Raw genomic sequence first — 12,196 nt, forward strand, 5'->3', positions numbered from 1 at the left:
AAAGCTTCAGTGAATAAAACTTTTAGGTTTGATTCATTTTCAAATGTGCATGTAAGTGACTTTTGAAATCCAGCACATTTAAACTGGTGCTTGCAGCTCATTACACAAATTCCATCCAGGATGAAATTACACAAACTGTTTAACATTCCTATTCCTCTGTTTTCTTCTGTAAAATCTCACAATTATGTATATTTATGAAAAAAGAAGCAACAAGGTAGAAGGACTCTCTTAGCTCAAATGATTTGTGACAGTATTTAAGAAGGAATTACTAGCAGTGTTGTGCATTGTGGGGATTATGCTTTTCTCTTAACAGGTTTTGAAATGTAAAACTGCCCTCATTTCAGTGTCTTTATTTTAACATAAAATCCAAGCCAAACTGGAAAAATCAGAAGGATCTGAAGTGTGGGATGACTCTTGAAGAAATAACGGAATTAGCTTTCTTAAAACCTGATATACTAAGTTCAGAGATAGTGTCAAATAATAACTATATTGAAATCAATGGGAGTTTTGCTAAATGCCTTTATTGAAGCAAGGTTTTTCTCATAATCTGTGAAAATCAAGCCTCTTTCCACTTACATTGGCTACTCTCCTCACACCTATTTTCAGTCTTCAAAATGTGAAGCACTAACTTAGCAGAATTTAACAGCAACAGATGAAAAAAAAAAAGATGCAACATAATGGCATTTAAGGTGGAATGGGCACTGAGACCTAATTCTTTAAAAAAAAACATAAGCAAATTAAATCAAAACCAGTTACATAAAAGACATGAGTGAACAGTATGGGAAATTGAATGGCTTTAAACAGCACAGAGGAAAAAAAACCCAAACCAAACCAAACCTCACAAAGTGACCTCAAGGTATGTATTACTTTATAACAGCAATCACACTTTATGAAGCAATTTGGATTTCTCCCTGAATTAACATTCAGTGATAGACTGGGATTAGACAAAATGTCTCTAATATGCTTCCTAAAGATAGGATAGTAATTATGTCAATGGTAGCCTCAAATGGAAAAAGAGCAGGAAAAAACCACTACAAAATGACATCTTAAAGGGAAGGATACATTTTATGATTTTTTTTGTGTATGGGGATATAGTATCAAACAGTATGAAACCAGTAGTAAAACAACAGCACACAGTACCTTGGCATAAGTCCCTAATGAGCAATTTTTAGCATTTACTACTGTTTGGTAAATAAATAGCCACTATATCTGTTGGAAAGTAGCGTGAGAACCAGAGCTATTAAGACTTCCAAGCTGTGATACTTTTATAAATAGTATGTATCCCCAATGCAGTGACAAGGTTAAACTTTCCCTTAGCTGTTCTGAGATTTGGATTAAATTAAACACCTCATTCAAGATGGTAAGTAAATAGAATTACTTTTGAGATTGTCTGTATTTAATGAATTCCCTGATAAAGTAAAGTAAAACAGAACACAATTATTATGATTCAACCTTCAAGTAAAGAGTTTAAGTATAGGGTTACTTTTGGGAGAAAAATCCCACATTGTTAGCTACAAAATACTGCTTTGCCAGTATTTCTTGTTGGCCTGATTATTTTTTGTTTTTAAAATAAAGTATTCACCACAGAAAACCAAAATAAAACTTGAACAATACTCAACTGGTAAAATACTCAGAAGCACTCAAAGGCATAAGACCAAAACGTCTTTGACTGTCAATGTAACACAGATTCAAAGGGGCCCAATATCTTCAGTTATTAGGAAACAAAATTGTTTAGTTAATATTGCTGAAGCTTGTCACTTAGAAAAGAGAGAATTCCCCATTCAGCTTCTTTTCTGAGAAGACATATGACTTTGGTAACACAGTGAAAGACTCTGTTTAATTTCTGAATAGGTTTGAAATGACTGTCTATAGACAGTGATGTCTATCAGGAAGAAATGCCATCTGTCTATCAGGAAGATATGCCATCTGTTTTCTCTCTCAACTGCTAGGCCACCAGACTATTAGCTCTTTGTACTAGATAGAAAGATAAATTTGCAGCTGGAGGACATCTTCGTAATTTGCTTGAGATCTTCTGATAGTCTTGCCCTTCTGGTATCTAGCATTACTGATTTAAACTTTTCTTCCCCTCAGGAAAAGGGGAGGAAAAACAGGTAAAAAGATTGGGTTTAGATGTAGGAGATTCCTTTCTAAAGGGAACAGAAGGCCCAATATGCTGACCGGCCCCAACCCATAGGGAGGTCTGCTGCCTCCCTGGGGCCTGGGTTAAGCACAGAGATTAATTAAACTCTCCAGGGAAGTCATGGATTTCTCAACATTAGACACTTTCAAGCTGGAGAGGGCACTGGCCCATCTTGTCTACACCATGCTTTTGCCAAGAAAGGCAGAACCACGTGATCCCTGAAGTACCTTCTAACCTGGTATTCAATGATTCTAGGAACAGTTGTTGGGAACAGTCCCATCAAAGAACTGCATACTGATATGGGGATGCAAGATACCAATACGTGTGCTTTCATATCAAATCCAAAGATACTAGAAATGGAATGGCTGGTTTTATTAGGCTATTTGTAAAGCTGCATGGATGAAATTTTTCTTAATTCTCAGAACTACAAATAAATGAAGCAATTTAAACAATTTCCTCAAATATTCTTAAGTACTTTCTGGTCTAGGTTACATATTAATTATGCATTTCAATTTAATTAATTTTCTACATTTGTGAGCAGATTGCTCTCAGCTTTCCTTACATTACAATTCTACTCTGGCTGTTGTTATAGCTGATTTCAAAACCCCACACACTTTAGTATTTTGGGTTTATATTAAAGATGTTTTGAGATTCACTGCAGCAAATCAACCCCTTGTAATTCCTTATGTTATTTTCAATTTGCATAGACTCTCTCTGGAATGAGGAGAGGGCATAAAGCAAATCATATAAAATCATAAGTTCAAATTTCTCCATCCTAAGAATAAACCTCACTGTACATATAACAAAAATAATTTAAAATATGATTTATGCTTTACATAATATATAATACATAAGAAACAGACATGGTTAAACAAAAACATATCTATCTCCTATCTATCTAAACTGCTATCTCCTTTGTCTATGCATCCTGTTGGTCATCAAACAGTAGTACTGAATATTCACCATTGATTTGATTCTGTTAAGTCCAGTTCGAAGAAAATACCACAATAATATGTAAAATAATATGTAAAAGCAGTCTTTCCATTATGTAGTGATATTTAGTATTCTTGATTCTGACTCTCAGAAAATGGCACTACGTCTAACTGTTCAAGTACATTAGGTACATTTCAGAACCAGCAGACTTTCTTGTCCCTTGACTATACAAAAATGTTCCAGAGACAAAAAACATACTGACTGATTTTTATGTAGTTTTCAGATGTAAATTCTCCTAGTAATTCAATTTATGAGACACTTCTGATAGCTCTTTTTACTTTAATACCTTATCCACCCATACTACAATCAGAATCTGCAATATATGAAGATCTGTAACATTCATAAAAGTATCTACAATCACATTTTTTTAAACACTATCACCTGCTCCAGACAGACAAAAGCTTATACCTTCTGCCTAGGGAAGTGGTAGAATCACAGTCCCTAGAAGAGCTAAAAAGCATGACGATGTGGCACTTGGGGATATCGATTTGTGGTGAACATGGTGGTACTAGAGTGATGGTTGGACACATCGATATTAGACACCTTTTCCAAACTTAACTATTCTATGATACTGTGATTCTATGATTTGTAGACATGACACACACTCACTTAGCAACAGAAAACAAATGCTTCAAACTTTTGTGCTGGAACCTTCACAGTTCTGATGCACTGCTGAATCTTACACTGATGAAAAATTCAACTACAGATTTTATTAGACACAGCTGAGTAACAAGACCCATTTTTTTCCTTGTTTAGACTGCTATGATGAAAAGAATAGATAATTTACTCATGAGACTTCACTGAAAGAGCTATGTAACAGAATATGATTTCTTTTTAAGACACATAATTGTTCTGTACAAAAATTATCTTAGTTCATGTTTGCATACAGGATCAGATTAGACAGGCCTTACCATTTATAGATTCACCAGGGCTAAGGGAATTCATTCTTGTTAAGATCAGCAAAGTCAAGCTAGGCAAACAGATTCTGTGGACTGAGTCCCCAAGGAACTGTCTCCAGCCACTCTGAGAATGCTATCAGCAATTATCAAAGACGGTGTCAAGAAAATGTGAACTGTGGCTTCCTACATCTGCAGTGATCATGAGATGCATTTGGATATGAGCGAGAAATAAATTATTTACCTTCTTAATCATAGATTAATACATTTTAAAAATAATATTCAAAGTATTAGTGGTTTAAAAACTGTGGAACAAATAGGGTAGGAAGTATCAGTTGTGCTACACTGCTACAGTACTACTCAGGAAAAACTGAATAAAATTTCATATCCAATATTGTTACTTTTAAAAAATATAATTTATCAGTAAAGCATAAAATGGAAGATTCCTATGTCTTTAACAGAAGAAACTTTAGAAAAGTTTTATTTAGAAAATATTCATGTTAGAAAATATTTTGTGGTATGAAAACCTTAACTTTTTTTTTTAACAGCCAAAAAGTATTTTTCCTTAATTTTAAATCCTAAGTGAAGATATATATCATAAATTTACATGCTTTCTTCCAATATTAGTAGGACAAATGTTTATCTGATCATCAATTTAAAGAAAAAGTAAAATTAGACAATACATACAAAAACACGGACTTGGGGGATAAACATCCCAGTGATCTTCTCCGTCTTTTAGCAATGGAATGATAATGCACATCATTCAAAATCATTTAATCTTGGAAGCTTTTCAAAGGTTTCCAGTTAAAATGCACTTCAGAAGAATATTTCAATATTGACTGAATACACAATTTAACAGAAAATGGAGGGAAATGAATTGCTTTCATATGATGCAAAATTTGAAGGGACCTTTTGGTTCATCAAACTCATTTCTACACTACCCAGGAAAACTACAATGTGCAACTGCTGCTCCACATTTTTCAAGTTTTGTTTTGAAAAGTGGATTATTCAGCCTTTTTCCCAGACTAATATTGAGAAGCTCTTTCTGAATTTGCTTTCCATGCTACTTAAGAAAACAAACATTTCTTAAAATCGACCACGTAAACCCTCTTCTGTTAATTCACTTTTCTGCCAACTTGCCCTTCACTTCAGTGATCCCTTAATGTTTTTAAAGAGGAGGACTAAATAGTCTCTTATTCTTATTTCTGGGGAATATAAAGTATTGGTATAAGGGCACACAAATGGTTAGGACTTCTGTTTGTTAATTGATGCAGTTGGGAAAAATGGAACTTCCCTTAGCGCAGGCTGAACACACACCTCAATTACTCTGTGGGCTTGGCTTGAAAAAAAACCCCAAACCAACAAAACAAACCACAGAAAACTGTTAATTCTGGAAAGATTCAGAGGACTCAGAATTCCTCCCACAGTACACGCACCATGAAACATATGCTCTACAAGAGACGATGTAATCACAACACCACCACTGTAGACTACTCCATCATGCACACCATGATTGTTCTCAGTTCTTCCAACAAGGGCCAAAAAATGTTGATTTTAACACAAAAGCCTGAATTGTTGCTGAAAGGTAAATCAGTTTATCTTTCATGTTTTCACACGCACTAAACAAAGCGAAGGTTAACTTCAATTCACTCAGAATAAAGCAATAAATTTTTCATAAAAAATTCAAGTACAATTGAATTCTGTGATTTGTAGGTATCATAAAGGCAAACAAGGCCCTCTCCTTTGTCATTTGTCAAGCAAAATCCTGAAACTTGGGTATCACAAGGCAGTTGGCAGCTTGGTACAGTAACATTTGGGGAGGATGGCAGAAAAAGAGTATAGTGATGTTTCCAATGACTGCATTCAACAAAAGCTTTTTGCAAACATTCTGACAGATCACTGTTTCTCTCTTGTTCTCAAAATGTTGACAAACTAAAATAATTTTTTTTATAAAGACTGCATTGATTTCTTGCCAGTTGAATAAGGCATGACTAAATAATTTATTTCCCTCAAGTGAAATATTGCATATTTTTATAATAAAATATATTTCTAAAGTATAACCTATCAAACCAAATATTCCAGTAAAGTCAAAATATTTTTATTGCATTGCATTGAATTATGTTTATTGATTTATACACTGAACAGAAAAGTTAAAAATCATGTTTCAGTCTTATCAAGTTGCAGCTCAATTCAAATATTTCTTAGAGTTGTATTAGAAATTTTCTATTATTGGACATTATTTAGGTTTGACATTAATCCGAATTCCAGAACCTCGCACAGGTTATCCCACAAAGCAGAGATATATATTAATGAAAAAGTATAGGAAGCACCACCGGGTAGAATACTTTTATCTTAAGATTTGGGAGAGAACGTATCCATTTTGGAAATGGCAGGTCAGAAAGGTAAAATAAATCAATCCCATTTGAAGTGATAGATATGCACTGCTATCTTAGAACGCTCTTGAAAGCGGAACTTAAAATCTTTAAAGCAAAATCAATAAATTCCTGATGGTGTCAGGGAAATGTGTCTTATTAAAATAATCTTGCTTTCTTGATCAGATTTTTTTTTCAGCCGTAAAGTAAGAACTAACCATAAATCACCATGCCACTTTATCCATCTCTCTTTGACACCTGATAGCCTTAGTATTTCTACAAGTAGATTTATTCTACAAATACTTCTTTTGGAAGTGTTTGCATAGTGAACAGTCATTGTGGTTAAAGTACACCAGCACCTCTGTTACACTGAGCACCTCTGAAGAAACAAAAACATACCTAATAATGTAACTTAAAGTTTTCAGTGCTTCAGATAGCCTTATTAATTAGGTCTAATACATTAGGTATCTGGGTTGCTTATAAAGCAGATCGTGCCCCCAGAAGCATTTTAATTTATTCTCTTTGTGAATAATTTGCTCAGGAACCAGGAAGGAATTATGCTCCTGACATAATGGATTAATAAGACAATATTCAACCAACAAAGGAAATTGAGGACAAAGGTTAGTAACCAAGAACGACACAAAGTTTAAAAAATACATAACCCATTTCTCTGAATCTCTAACATACTTAGAAAAGTGGATAAAATTTCACTGATTCCCTGTGCTGAACTATTATGTTCTAAATACTGCAGATTTTTTTGGTTGAACAAATAAATGTTCATGTAATAGATGTATATATCTACATTTATTAAATATATGTATACATGCATAATTACAGAATTTTAAGTGTTGCTTTAGGAATAGGTGACTCTTGCTTATAGGGTAATGTTTGTTGTGTATAGATGTGTATACACTAAAGGAAGAATTTGTAGAGAAAAAATATTCATTTCATGCTGATGAACATGCAAGAGTTGCAAGCTTCATTCAAGGCTAATGCACATATTTTCAGTCTGGAAATTTTGTATGATAAGCCCCTTTTAATTGTCTTTTACATAGCTTAATTTCTTCATTTACCTAAAGAGGAAGCAGAAAAGAAAACCCAAAATTTAATTAGATTCTTATGCTCTGGACAATCTGGGAAGAGAGAAACATAAAGCAGCTGAATTATAAATAAGAAACAAATAATCACATATTAAGTGAGGTTCAAGTTGTTGAATATATTTGGAATTTGTGAAGCTTCTGCTTGGAGAACATCAGATCCAGATTTCATGAAACAGTTTCCCAGAATGAATGTTTTTAGCTTCACCCTTCTGTAAATATGTACAGAAACCCACACATATATGCACAGATACATGCAATTACCTGTCCACCCACTTGTCTAAAAAGTTGCTGGGTGGACCTGAGCAGAAAAATATCTGCTGGACAGTAAATCGTGAGGCACTAGGGAGCCTGGCAGCAGAGAAAGTGGATGCCTGTTTTGGTAAGCACTCCAGCCCCAGGTCCAGGGAGGTGGATCTTCCCCTCACTTTGGCACTTGTGAGACCCCATCTGGAGGTCTGTGTTCATTTATGCGCTCCCCAATATAAAACCAGAGTGAGTCCAGATGAAGGCAACTGACATGGTGAGGGGGCTAGAGTTCACCTACTGTAGCTCTGTGGAATGAAGAGTACTTTAAATGAAAATGTTGGTTTGTTACATTCTCTGTAACTTTGTCTGGTTTTATTGTTTTGCTCTTTCAAGTGCTGGAGTAGAGGATGAACAGTCGTGCAATAATGAGAGCACTGAGAAAACTCTCTTTTCAGTTCTGTTCTAAATGAGCTAGTGACAAAAATCTGTGGTTTATTCTGAGATTGGAAAGGAAGATTCATTTCTAATTAGTATTGAAAAACATCTGCTGGTTTCCATTTCCCGTGAGGTCTTACAAAAGAGTGACAGTTAATTGTCATTAATTCTAACAAAATGTTTCATCCCTAACTTACCATCATACTTTAATAATCAGAAATAATTAAAATTACTTTTATCATTAAAACTTTTATAAATATGTAGAAACCTGTTAATAAATTCATAATGAGATAAATGAGGACAGAGAGTCTCCTTTTGTTCTGCGTAATAGAGAATGAAGCTCATTTGGAGTCCATCACTGGACTCCTGGGCGCTATCACAAGACAAGAAATAAATTGTAACAGCAGAGCAATGCAAATTCTAGAGCTACAAGCCTGTGCTATTATTTTTAATGATGTGTGCGAGCCTGCCACACTCTTCATAACAAATATTCTCACGCAGTCTTATGCACTTGTACTCATCCTGTTTACAACATTTCTTTCCCTCCTGTGATTTTTTAAAAAATCATTGTCAATCTGCTGCAATCCCATTCCACTTTCTGAAGTTTGGAAAATCAGTTTAAAACCATGTTATAGATCAATGAATCAAGCGCATTTGGTGAGGGGTATTGGGGGTGGGCAAGAGATGGTTAGCCTTGTCTGCTTCACCAGCTTGCCTATTTCAGTAACTCACTATGGATTTCTCAGCCATTAGTCTGAACGAGGTAGGTTTTCTAGTATTAGTAAAATAGCAACATGGCCTGCTTGTCAAGACAGCAATCACACTGAAGTGGAGCTCTGACATCTTAATATTATGAAAATGTAAGAAGTTGTTCTTCACTCTGTGGTCTCTGGAAGACTCAGATAAGAACTCACAGGACAAAGATAACTTCCAAAGTCACAAAAGACAAAGAAATGCTGATGAAAGTAAGGACTAAACGGGTGGGTTCCTACTTGTTCCTGAAGAATCAGTGCTCCCTCCAATGTCTGAGGCTGATCTCTTTAGAGTAAAGAGAAAGCTCCACTGCATCACCTTCATGTTTATTTTCACAAGACGTTCACCAGAACTCATTTACCACTGAGCACTCTGGTAGCATGTACATTGGTGCATTCCCCTCACACACTCTAGCAACAAGCCAGATAAATTCAAAGCAATTATAATCTTTCTGATGTTTAACCATTTGAGAAGTACATGTTTAAAACATGGTTTGTTAAAGTTTTTCCACCAAGTTGGTCATCCTACTCTTTTATTTCCACTGTTTATTTTTGTTAGGGTATTTTGTTTGCTTGTGGTTTTATAAACAGAAAAAAAATCACCTCAACTCACAATCCACTTCTTAACAAGTATTAGGTAAAACTAAATCTTAAATTCACAAATGCCACATGACTGAAGTCAAAGTTTGAAGCAAATAACCAAAAGTAATTTCATCCTTGCTTCCCAATTTCATGAGGCAATGTGGCCAAGGAGTAATACCTTTATTTACTACACAGAACTTTCTTCTTATACCTTTCAGAACATTATTCAGACATTTCTTTAGCCCTTGAAACATTCACATAAATCAAGAATATTATCTCCACTTTATACAAAAAGAAGCTCAGTCCTGGATAGCACACACACCAAGTTCACACAACCACCAAATGATAAAATTTAATTATAGGACCAACTAAGCCTAGAGTGGAAACTTGAGCTCTCCCTAGTAAGGCCAGCACTACTGGAAGTTGATGTTGGATCTATCAAAGATACAATAGCTTCAATTCAAAAAAAATAGCACATTCCTATAACAGTTTAGTACAAAGATGGTTCTATAAACATGACACTTGGAAAAACAGTGCCCAGAACTGTCAGGACAGATAACTGTGCCATTTTTCTATCCCAAAAGACAGAATGAAGATTCCTTCTTCCTTTCTCACCCCCACCGAAGTTTTCATTAATGCAGCTTCTACACAGGATAGTGAAGTTGGAAAACTGAGATCTCTTCTGATCCATTCAATTAACTGTTCTCTTCTATTACATAATAAGATTTAGAAACACATCAGCAAAAATTTTTAAGGCAAAAGCCAATCATATTCTGATCGAAGGTGTCACTTCTTCCAATGATATCTGTGCTGGTTTTAGTCGGGATGGAGTTAATTTCCTCAGTAGCTAGTGCAGTGCAGTGTTTGGATTCAGACTGATAATACCCTTGATAATACACTGATGTTTTGGTTTCTGCTAAGCTGTGTTTATCCTAAATCAAGGACATTTCCTTTCTTGTGTCTTATGCTCTACCAGTGAGAAGATACACAAGAAATTGGGAGGGAGCATACCTGGGACAGGTGAGCTGAACTAGCCAAAGGGATATTCCACCCCATGGCACGTCATGCCTAGTATATAAGCAGGAAGGGCCGATCCGGGGGGAGGTTCGGGGTTGCAAGTGTGAGCAACTGTATTGTATATCACTGATTTTGTTCTTTTTATTATCCATTAGCATTTTAGCTCATTCAGTTCTTTATTATTCTTAAACTGTTCTTATCTCAACCTGCATATTTTACTTTATTTTTTCTCCTCCCCATTCCTCTGGGTTGGGGGGGAAGAGGGAGGAGGAGGGAGTGTGAGCAGCTGTGTGGTTCTTGGCTGCTGGATGGGGTTAAATCATGACAATACCAGCTCAGCTTTTCTTGTAACAGGTCATTCACACAGTCATACCTTGAGTGCTATTTTTTATAAAAGAAATATATTAAGATTTTGAGACATGCATTTTTAGATTTAATTAATTAATTATTAAAGATATTCTTTTGGTTTCCAAACTATTAAGGGCTATTTTTTATTTCATACAGTTCTTCTCAGTATTAACACCTGTGTTATTTTTATTTTCCATCTATATATTTAAGTTTTAAAAGAAAAAATGGTGATGTTACAGAAGACACTACCATCTGAAATGTCAGCTCTGCACAGGATCAAACCTCCATACCAGAAATTTTCTCTCTGCTGTTTGTCAGATATCAGATGAGTATGTTCATGTTTTTAAAAGAGCTTATGTCTATTTTTGTCATCTAATAACAGAACAAAAAACTTATTTTATTATTTGTCTTGAGTTAGGCAGAAACCATTCCTCTATATGTATGCCTAGAAGGTGAAAGAGCATAGAACTTCATTAAGCATTTCTGAGGCATTCTTTTTTCTTGTATGCTGTATCTGACAGTAAGAATATATTGAAACCAAAACAGATACTGAAGTGATCTATACTCAGTAGAGGGAAAGAAGAACATAAAGGATTCCTACACTCAAACTGAATTCTAGATTAAATAACTTCATAGGTTATGCAAAATTGAGCAGCCCAACTCCTAAATTTAGTTTGAGTCAATGGAAATATGTTAGCTAATGAGATACTATCTGTATGAGCAGTATAGGTAATAATTTCTGTATTTCTCATCCAAAGAAAACCACTGATATACCTGAAATTAACAGTCTCGCAAAATGACACTCTAAAGTTCCTTAGAAGAATGCCCTTACCATTCACATAAACTATCATACTTGTATTAGGATATCCTCCAGTACAAAAACATTTAATTACAATTCTCAAAAATATTTGCAGTACTCAGAGTAAGAAGTAAAAAATACACTAACTGCAACTTCACTAAGAAAGCAGACTATACAACTAAATGGAAAATTCATTGATGCAAGAATTTCAACTTGCAGTCAACACCCTGTATCCCACAATTTATTCCACTGCATTTAATTTGTGAAAAAGGTCAGAGATGTTCCTGAACTTTTCTGGTATATAAAAAGTGCCTTCTAATGCAAAAAAAAAAAAAAAAAAAAAAAAAAGAAAATCCTGTTCTTAAGTTCATTTCCAAAGGAAGCAGAATTTGGCTTCAACTGCCAAATTCTGTTTTATTTTCATCTTGTGCTGATAAGGAGATGAAATCTTCCCATTCAAATAGAGTTTATAGCCTCTTATTTATATTTCAACATTGATTGAATATATAGTCTGCT

The sequence above is a fragment of the Acanthisitta chloris genome, unplaced genomic scaffold, assembly GCF_000695815.1.
Source record: "Acanthisitta chloris isolate BGI_N310 unplaced genomic scaffold, ASM69581v1 scaffold585, whole genome shotgun sequence".
NCBI classification, from domain to species: Eukaryota; Metazoa; Chordata; class Aves; order Passeriformes; family Acanthisittidae; genus Acanthisitta; species Acanthisitta chloris.